Raw genomic sequence first — 9,738 nt, forward strand, 5'->3', positions numbered from 1 at the left:
ATATACTTAACAAAAAAGTGTGAAACAACTGAAAATATGTCTTATATTCTAGGTTCTTCAAAGTAGCCACCTTTTGCTTTGATGACTGCTTTGCACACTCTTGGCATTCTCTTGATGAGCTTCAAGAGGTAGTCACCGGAAATGGTCTTCCAACAATCTTGAAGGAGTTCCCAGAGATGCTTAGCACTTGTTGGCCTTCAATTTTGAATAAATCCCCAACAGTGTCACCAGCAAAGCACCCCCACACCATCACACCTCCTCCCCTATGCTTCACGGTGGGAACCAGGCATGTAGAGTCCATCCGTTCACGTTTTGTGCGTCGCACAAAGACACGGTGGTTGAAACCAAAGATCTCAAACTTGGACTCATCAGACCAAAGCACAGATTTCCACTGGTCTAATGTCCATTCCTTGTGTTCTTTAGCCCAAACAAGTCTCTTCTGCTTGTTGCCTGTCCTTAGCAGTGGTTTCCTAGCAGCTATTTTACCACGAAGGCCTGCTGCACAATGTCTCCTCTTAACAGTTGTTGTAGAGATGTGTCTGCTGCTAGAACTCTGTGTGGCATTGACCTGGTCTCTAATCTGAGCTGCTGTTAACCTGCGATTTCTGAGGCTGGTGACTCTGATAAACTTATCCTCAGAAGCAGAGGTGACTCTTGGTCTTCCTTTCCTGGGGTGGTCCTCATGTGAGCCAGTTTCTTTGTAGCGCTTGATGGTTTTTGCAACTGCACTTGGGGACACTTTCAAAGTTTGCCCAAATTTTCGGACTGACTGACCTTCATTTCTTAAAGTAATGATGGCCACTCGTTTTTCTTTACTTAGCTGCTTTTTTCTTGCCATAATACAAATTCTAACAGTCTTTCAGTAGGACTATCAGCTGTGTATCCACCTGACTTCTGCACAACACAACTGATAGTTCCAACCCCATTTATAAGGCAAGAAATCCCACTTATTAAACCTGACAGGGCACACCTGTGAAGTGAAAACCATTTCCGGTGACTACCTCTTGAAGCTCATCAAGAGAATGCCAAGAGTGTGCAAAGCAGTCATCAAAGCAAAAGGTGGCTACTTTGAAGAACCTAGAATATAAGACCTATTTTCAGTTGTTTCACACTTTTTTGTTAAGTATATAATTCCACATGTGTTAATTCATAGTTTTGATGCCTTCAGTGTGAATGTACAATTTTCTTAGTCATGAAAATACAGAAAAATCTTTAAATGAGAAGGTGTGTCCAAACTTCTGGTCTGTACTGTATATTTGTTAGAAGCGTTTTGTTAAAGACATCAGGAAGCTTCGTAATCTCGTATTTACCAGAACGTGGTCTCACGTGATAGAAGGCGATACTGAAAAATAAACCAGCTCAGTTCAGCAATCAAGTCTGCTTGTTTTTTTGTGAGGATTGGTGGCTTTATAACTGTATTTTAAGAAATTTGTTCTAAACTCATAGTACAGTTGCTGATCTTTGGGATGTCTGGTATGGAGACCATGTTTGTGACAGCATATCCATGTAGACTTCTATATGGGCAAAGTATGTCCAACGGGTTGGAAAAGCTCCACTTGCAGGCCTTGTCTACTTCATCCTGACCAAGAAGCTGTCACAATAATGGACTTGCTGTCATTGTATTGTAATATTTGATTATATTGCTCTGGTCACGGTGCGGTCTCATAAAAAGTAAACACCACTGTATTAGCTCTCTTTGGCCAAGACCCCCAGACTCTAACACCTCAAGCGTGTTCAGGTGATCCATTCGTCGGTCCTCGCCCCCTTCTCCTGTCCGCTTGCCTAGCAGAGCCTGACGGTTTCATGAGGGAAGGTCGTCCATCTCCCAAAGAGGCCCGGACGTCTTCTGATCCCATTACATCTTCCCTCTCTCCATTAGGTTCCCAGTCCTGAAATGACGAGGCGAAGATGAAGCTAAAGTGGAAGAAGACAGAAGATTCAAGGACTTGTATATGTGATTTTTTTTTCTCCACAGGGGCCCTCTCCTGTCCTGCTCCCCTGCAGCAGGACTGCTCTAGAACTGATTTTTTTATTTTTTTTTTGTATATGGCCTTTTTCCACAGGTGCCTTCTGGCCGGCTCTACAGCAGGACAGTCTCTAGGCCAGGGTTTCCTATGCAGCAGCAGTATCCCTGGATAGGTGCTTCCCTGCAGCAGGATTATCCCTGGCCGTATGTTACCTTGCTGCAGCTTCCCTGCAGCGGCGCTAACCCTACCACGTTAGTGTGGGCCCTGGACTCCCTCCAGCCATCGTTTCGACCTCCGCCCCCCCCCCCTCGCCAGCGGCCTTACCAGACTAATCTACTCTTCTGCGCGGCGGTTAGCTCCGCCCCCTGCACTGTACTCTTCGAGCGGGCATTCTCCCTCCCGCTATAGCCACGCCCTCAGGCGCATTGTCCCAACCTCTCCCTCCGGCCTTATGGTAGGGGATTCTTACCTCCTCGTCTCAGTCACAACCCCTCCTATTTTCACGGACTCTGCGCCCTCTTTTCACTTCAGGAGGCCCTCACCTTCCTCCTGCTTCTTCCTGACATCGGCATTTGGTGGCCTGAGTCCCTGGGATCATCCAGAGCCCTGTGGTTGCCTTGAGCTCTACAGTTGCCCGGAGATCTCCCAGGATCATCTCCAGCAGGATCCAACCTCTCGCCGCACCCGTGAGTAAGCTCTGTGCAGCAGTCTGACACTCTCCTCAGCAAATCTATTCCTGTCCCCTAACCTCTGGCATTAGTTTGTCTCTACTGTCTCTTCTATCATGTCTAAGTCCCCTCTGACTTCTACTACTCTGGTAAAGCACTTTGTCTGTTCTTCATGCAAATGCAGACTCCCTTAAGGTCAGACTTCTTCCCTCTTTCAGGACTGCAGCAATCCTCCCGCTCCTGCTACCCAGGATGCCCCCACTGCGTCTGGTGAGAGTGTTCTCCCTATCCCTGGGTGGGCGACTTCCCTGCCCCAGTCTGTCACAGATCTTACCAGGGTATCTCAAACCCTGGTATCTGCGCTAGACAATTACCTATCTCTGCTTCTGCCACCGCCAACGGTTCACAGGAACCCCTGGCTCAGCCTGTCAAAATTGGCTGTAAGAGATCCAGGGAAGAAGACCGTTCCAGGTCCTCCTCTCGCTCTCACCCCTCCCGGTTCTTCCCGGCGGGCAGGTTTTTCTTCTCTGTCCTCATCCCCCGACTTACATGCTGAGTCTGACTCAGTTTCAGTTACAGAGCCTGACTCTGACATGGACTCCGACCAGGCCTCTAACATGCGGGACATAGTTTAGAGTTTTATTGCAGCGGTCAACCAGACCTTTAACATTAAGGATTGTGCTACGGAACACGCAGAACAGGCTGTTTCGTTTAGACGGTCCAGACCAACCCCCCAAGGTATTCGCTGCCCATAAATAATTTGAAGAGGTCCTTACCAGGGAGCGAGAATACCTGACCAGATGCTTTAAAGGGGAAAACATCTTGGCATTCTGTATCCCTTTGCCTCTGACCTTACTGAGAACTGGACCACTTCCCCCATGGTGGGCCCTCCAGTCTATCTACCAACACCAGACTCCCCCTTACGGATGGGGTATCTCTTAAGGACTCTAACGACAGGCTCATAGAGTCCTTTGCCAAATCGGCCTTTGAAGCGGATTCTTTCACATTATGCCCTGCTTTTGCCAATACATGGGTGTCAAAGTCCATCTCTGCATGGGCTAAGCAACTCTGTCAAGGCATCCTCTCTGGAGCTCGGCCTGAGAAGTTTGCTGATTTGACGGACCAGATATCTCATGCGGGAAAGTACGTGGTGTCAGACTCCCTGGCCGCCGCGTCATGCGCCGCCCAAGGTGGCAGTAATATGGTGGCCATTCGCAGTACCATGTGACTAAAGGCATTGCAGGCGGACCTGTCCTCTAAAAAGTCCCTCATTAATTTGCCTTTCCAAAGATCTAGGCTCTTTGGTACCAAGTTGGACCAGATTATTAAGGAGGCCATGGGAGGGACGAGCTCTCTCCTCCCACAGGTGAAACCTCGTTGCCCTCTCCCAAAGCGTAGGTTTCGGGGTTTTTCATCCGCGGATGAACCCTCACTCCGGGAGAGGCCGCAGCCATGCCAAGTCCGGAAAAGGGCTTCTTTTAAGCCAACACCGTCATGGTGTCCCCGCTATGCGCAAGGCAGATCCTCCAGGACCTCATCTGGTAGGTTCTCTTCCGCATGACTCGCTACCACCCAGGGATTCCTTCCAGATGGGTGGTCGTCTTGTGCATTTCAAGGATGTCTGGCTAGCTTCCGTCAAGGATGCCTGGGTTAGAGAAGTTGTATCTTCAGGATACAAGATAGATTTCGTCTCACGGCCCCAAGATTGCTTTTTCGAATCCCGCTCTCCAAGGGATCCTTTCCTGGTCACGGTTTTTTTCGCGGCCATTGCTGCTCTTCTCAAATCAGGCGTCATTGTTCCTGTTCCACCACAGGAGCGCTTCACAGGCTTCTATTCGAACCTCTTTGTGGTTCCAAAGAAGGACAGGTCCTATTCTGGATTTAAAATTACTGAACAGAAGGGTTCGTCTTCGGAATTTCAGAATGAAATCCCTTAGTTCAGTAATCGCTTCCATGGAGTTGTAAGATTACCTGTGCTCCATAGACATCCAAGACGCCTACTTTCACGTCTCTATCTTTCCAGGGCACGAGAAGTACCTGCGCTTTGCGGTACATCAAGATCACTTCCAGTTTGACGTTCAGCCCTTCTACCGCTTCCAGCGTCTTCACAAAGATAATGGCCCTTCTTCGAGTCAGGGGCTTAGTAGTCATTCCTTGGCTCGACAACATTCTTGTCAAGGTTCCATCCTTCCCCTCGCCCAGGAAAGTCTTTCCATCGCTCTCGATACCCTGTCTCGGCTTAACTGGCTAGTCAAAAGGAAGAAGTCTTGTCCTGTTCCTACCCAGCGTCTGGTCTTCCTTGGCATTCTATTCAACACCCTTCAAGCCAGGGTTTTTCTTCCCAAGGAGAAAAGGACAGCCATCCAGCGTGGGATTCGCTCTCTTCAGACCCCTCCGCTCGGCTATGGTGGTCCTGGGAAGGATGGTGGTGGCGTCGGAAGCGATTCCCTTCGCGTAATTCCTCCCCAGACCGCTTAAACAGACCATTCTATATAAGTGGAACAGATCTGTTCTCTCTCTGGACCGCCCAGTTTGGATCTCGCACCAGGTCAGGGCGTCCCTGAACTGGTGGCTGACTTCCCTTCGGGATCGATCCTTTCTCCACTATGAAGACAGTGAAGCATGGTGGTTCAAGCATCACCATATAGGCATGTTTCTATTACTATGATGCCGGACCTATTTACCGCATATCATGGATCAGTTTAAATATATTAAAACACTTGAAGAGGTCATGTTGTCTTGCATCGAAGATGATATGTCCTTGAAATGGGTGTTTCAACAAGACAACGACCCTAAACACACCAGTAAATGAGCAAAATATTGGTTCCAGTCCAACAAAATTGAGGTTATGGAGTTTCCAGCCCAATTACCCGAAAGTTAATCCGATAGAACACTTGTGGGGTGACATCAAAAATGCAGTTTCTGAGGCAAAGACAACAAATGCCCAAAAATTGTGGGATGTAGTCAAAGCATTCTGGGCTGGAAAAACAGTTGACAATTGAAGATGTTGGTTGACTCTATGCAACATAGATGTGAAGCAGTTCTAAAAAACTGTGGGTATACAACTAAATATTAGGTTAGTGATTCACGGGAATGCTAAATCCTCAAAAAGAGTACATATTGTGATTTTGTAAAGACAAATGCAGACACTGTTATTTTTTAGAACAGCCTAATGTTCATTTTCTGTTATTTTCTGTAAAGTAGTTAAAAATTATATAAATTATTCTTCATGTTTTGAATTAGAAAACAGTGTGAAATGTCCCCAATGCATGGAAATAAAAACTAGTATAAAGATTTTGTGCTTAACTCATGTTTTTGAACACACTGCTATTATTTTGAACACGTGTGTGTGTTTTGGGTTTTACTTTGTGAGCCACACTTAACTCTGGATGATGGTCCTGACCTCCACTTACTGTACTGTGCAGCATTCACCCCCCCCCCCCCTTCCCACAAAGCTGCAAACATAGAAGTGGTGAGTGTATATTTCATCAATTAACAAATTGCAAAGTGAATGATCAAAAGAGAAATCTAAATCAAATTGATATTTGTTGTGACCACCCCCTTTGCTTTTCAAAAGCGCATTAATTCTTCTAGATACACTTGCACTTGGTTTTTGAAGGAACTCAGCAGGGAGCTTGTTCCAAATATCTTGGAGAACTAACCACAAAACTGTAGATTTAGGCTTGTGCAAATCCTTCTGTCTCTTCGTGGAATTCCACATAGATTGGATGATGCTGAGATTGGGGCTCTGTGGGACCATATCATCACTTACAGTACTCCTTGTTCTATTTTATACTCTGAATATAGTTCTTAATGACATTGGCTGTATGTTTGGGGTTATTGTCCTGCTGCAGAATAAAATTGGAGCCGATCAGACGCCTCCCTGATGGTATTACATGATGGATAAGTATATACCTGTATTTCTCAGCATTGATGACACCATTAATCATGACAATTCCCATCTTCTTTTGCAGAAATGCAGCCCCAAATGTGCTAGGAGCCTCTTGTTTTCCTATTAAAGCTAAATATTCATTTTGACTCCTCAGTTCAGAGCACCTCATGCCATTTTAATACACCCCAGTTGCTATGTTTTTATGCATAGTTGAGTTGCTTGGCCTTGTTTCCTTGTCAAAGGTATGACTAGTTGGCCTCAATTCTACCAAAATAGCCACTTCTGGACAGACTTCTTAGAACAGTAGATGGGAGTAGCTAGGTTCCACAAGTTGCTGCCAGTTCCGTGCGGATGGCACTGCTGGCCATCTTCCAATTTCAAAGGGCAGTACATGTGACATGTCTTTTATCTGCTGCACCAAGTTTTCTTGGTCGTCCACTGCGTCTACAGTCCTCAATGTTGCCCATTTTATAGTGCCTCTTCTAAAGGGTTTGAACAGCTCATCTTCAACCCCAATCTTCTTTGAAATTTTTGCCTGGGAGAGACCTTGCTGATGCAGTATAACCACCTTGTGTCATGTTGCTGTGCTTACTCTTGTCATGGTGTATGATCTGTAACCTCCACAACCTCACCTTTTGTAGCAGATTTTTCCTATTACTCCCCTAGTTTTAAGCCTCCTACACAGCTATTTTTGTTTCAGTAAATGGCGTTTGTTTCAATTTACATATGAAAATGATGATCATTATTGTCTGTCTGGTTTAATTGGTTACTCCTGCACCTGGCTATAAGGCTACAAAATCTCCAACTATGTACAGGGTTACCTAGAAGAACTGATGCTTTTTTGAAGGCAAAGGGCGGTCACACCAAATATTCAAGTGCTTTAGATTTAACTTTTGTTCATTCACTTTGCATTTTGGTAAATGATAGAAATGGTAATAGTTTATTTTTATTTTTTTGTGAGCAATCTTACACTGCAGAATTTTTCTATATGTATTTGTGCGTGCCTATTATAGATGGAATTATTTATTTCATGATATCTTTATGGAAATTTGGTTTATTCTCATCTTCAAATCTCTGTTCCCTTCACTGTACCAATGAGAAACTCTGTATGTTCCCTCATAGGTGGGCTTCCTCCCCTAGGACACCCCTTTGTTAGCCAATATGTAGCTGAATAGAATGGTTCCCAGATTCTGCATTAACATGTACGTTGTACTACATTGTTCTCTAAACATTTAGCTACAGTGGTAGATGTCTCCTCTGTTAGTGTAGGGAGTACAATTGGGGGAGAAAGGTTGAACCTGATGGACCTAGATCATTATTCGACCTATGTTGTACCATATCAGTTCCCATAGGCACAGTGGTGGGGGCTGTTAAACTGGTTGTCCTCTTTCAGAAAACTTTTGCCTGCCGGCTTAGTTCATTGTGGGGGGTGAAGGCAAATACCACTTTACTTACTTAGCCTCCCCAGATCCAGTGTTTCCAACGTTGCCCCTCTTTGTTTCGCTGCAGCTGTGACATCAGATCAACAGCGCTGCATCCAAACACAGCTCAATGGCCCGTGCCTCTACATTGGCAAAACTACCAAGTTTTGTGATTGGCTGCAGCACTGAGATGTGACATCACCACATCAGTCAATACACAATCGCCAGAGAAAGAACAAGAAACTGAGCTGGCAGGAAAATGTTTTCTGAAAGAACATATCCCCTTTAAGTTGCCAGGACAGGGTTCTAAGAGCCTTTGAGCCTACTAAACATAGTTACATAGTTTATAAGGCCGAAAAAAGACAAGCGTCCATCCAGTTCAGCCTATTTCTTGTGCACTGCAGCTATTCCGCAGCGTTGATCCAGGGGAAGGCAAAAAAAACCCATGCGGTATAGGCCAATTTACATCATTGAGGAAAAATTCACTTCCTGACTCCAATCTGGCAATCAGATTAAATCCCTGGATTAATTAACTATCACTAAGCATAAGATGTAATTTTATTGTTCTCAAGAAAGGCGTCCAGGCCTCTCTTGAACTCATTAAGCGAGTTGGACATCACCACTTCCTCTCCCAGAGAGTTCCAGAGTCTTACAGCTCTGACCGTAAACAAAGTTGAACCTTTGCTCCTGAACCCTGTCCGGTATACAATTAAGAGCCCAGAGGTATGTATAGCATAATAATTAGGTTATGTTACCAAGTTCAATTTTTGAAGCCAAAGTCAGGAATGGGTCAGAAACAGAAGAGACCTGTAAAGAAAAATCTAAAGGCTCCGATTGGCGTTTTATACATGCATGTGTCTCTCAATGACTCTGGCGAATCTTTCTGTAGGAAATATACTCCGTAAGAAACTGGTGAACATTTCCGCTATACTTTACGCCACTTCTGGCGTAAATTATTATTAATTTCTCACCCATGCTTAGCCACGCCTCCTCATGGCTAAGCTCCACCCCAATGACTTTTCAAAATGTGGGAAGAGCTGCCCGGGACTGGGTGAAACCAACGTTACAAGTTGCGCAAACTATTTTGCAACATTTGTTAGGTATGGCGCTTATCCAAATAGGAGTGGTGACAATGACGTTACGACCCCAGACACGCAGAATACATGCCGATAAAATAAACCTTGCCCTTTTAAGTGGACCTTTCACCAGTTTGACCATGTTAAACTGGCCACATAATGGAATAGTGGCCTGAGTAAAACAAGGTTTTATTTTTTAATTTCTCACCTACGTGGTGGAGATATTACCTTGTAAATTTGTTATTCTAATTTTCGCGAAGACCAAGTGGGCATTAGCAGAGATTCCTCACTGGGAGAGGCTACTTCTTCCACTGCATGATGTTGACCAATAAGCAGGCAGCAGAAGAAAAAGAATAACGCCCCCAGAAAATGTCAGACCCAGTTTTCTCTGTATGAGACATGTAGAAAATGTCAGACCCAGTTTTCTCTGTATGAGACATGTAATGACATACAGCCCTTCTCTCCTAACTGATCTCACTACTGTGGTTACAAGTGGGGCAGAGGAGTATAGCAGAGATTTGTGTCATTACAAACATCTCTTGCAGCTCCCATCTCACCGCACTGTCAGCTCTGTTCTACTCATCCCCTCACACTGCCGTTAAATGAGAGCTGCAAGAAGTGTTCATAATGGCACACAGCTCTGCTTTACTCATCTCCCCAGATTGTAATCACAGTAGTGATCAGTGAGGAGAGCAGGTCTGGAGTGTAAGTACC

This window comes from Phyllobates terribilis, unplaced genomic scaffold, assembly GCF_046119375.1.
Source record: "Phyllobates terribilis strain yellow unplaced genomic scaffold, ASM4611937v1 Scaffold_11__3_contigs__length_659146591, whole genome shotgun sequence".
Lineage (NCBI taxonomy): Eukaryota > Metazoa > Chordata > Amphibia > Anura > Dendrobatidae > Phyllobates > Phyllobates terribilis.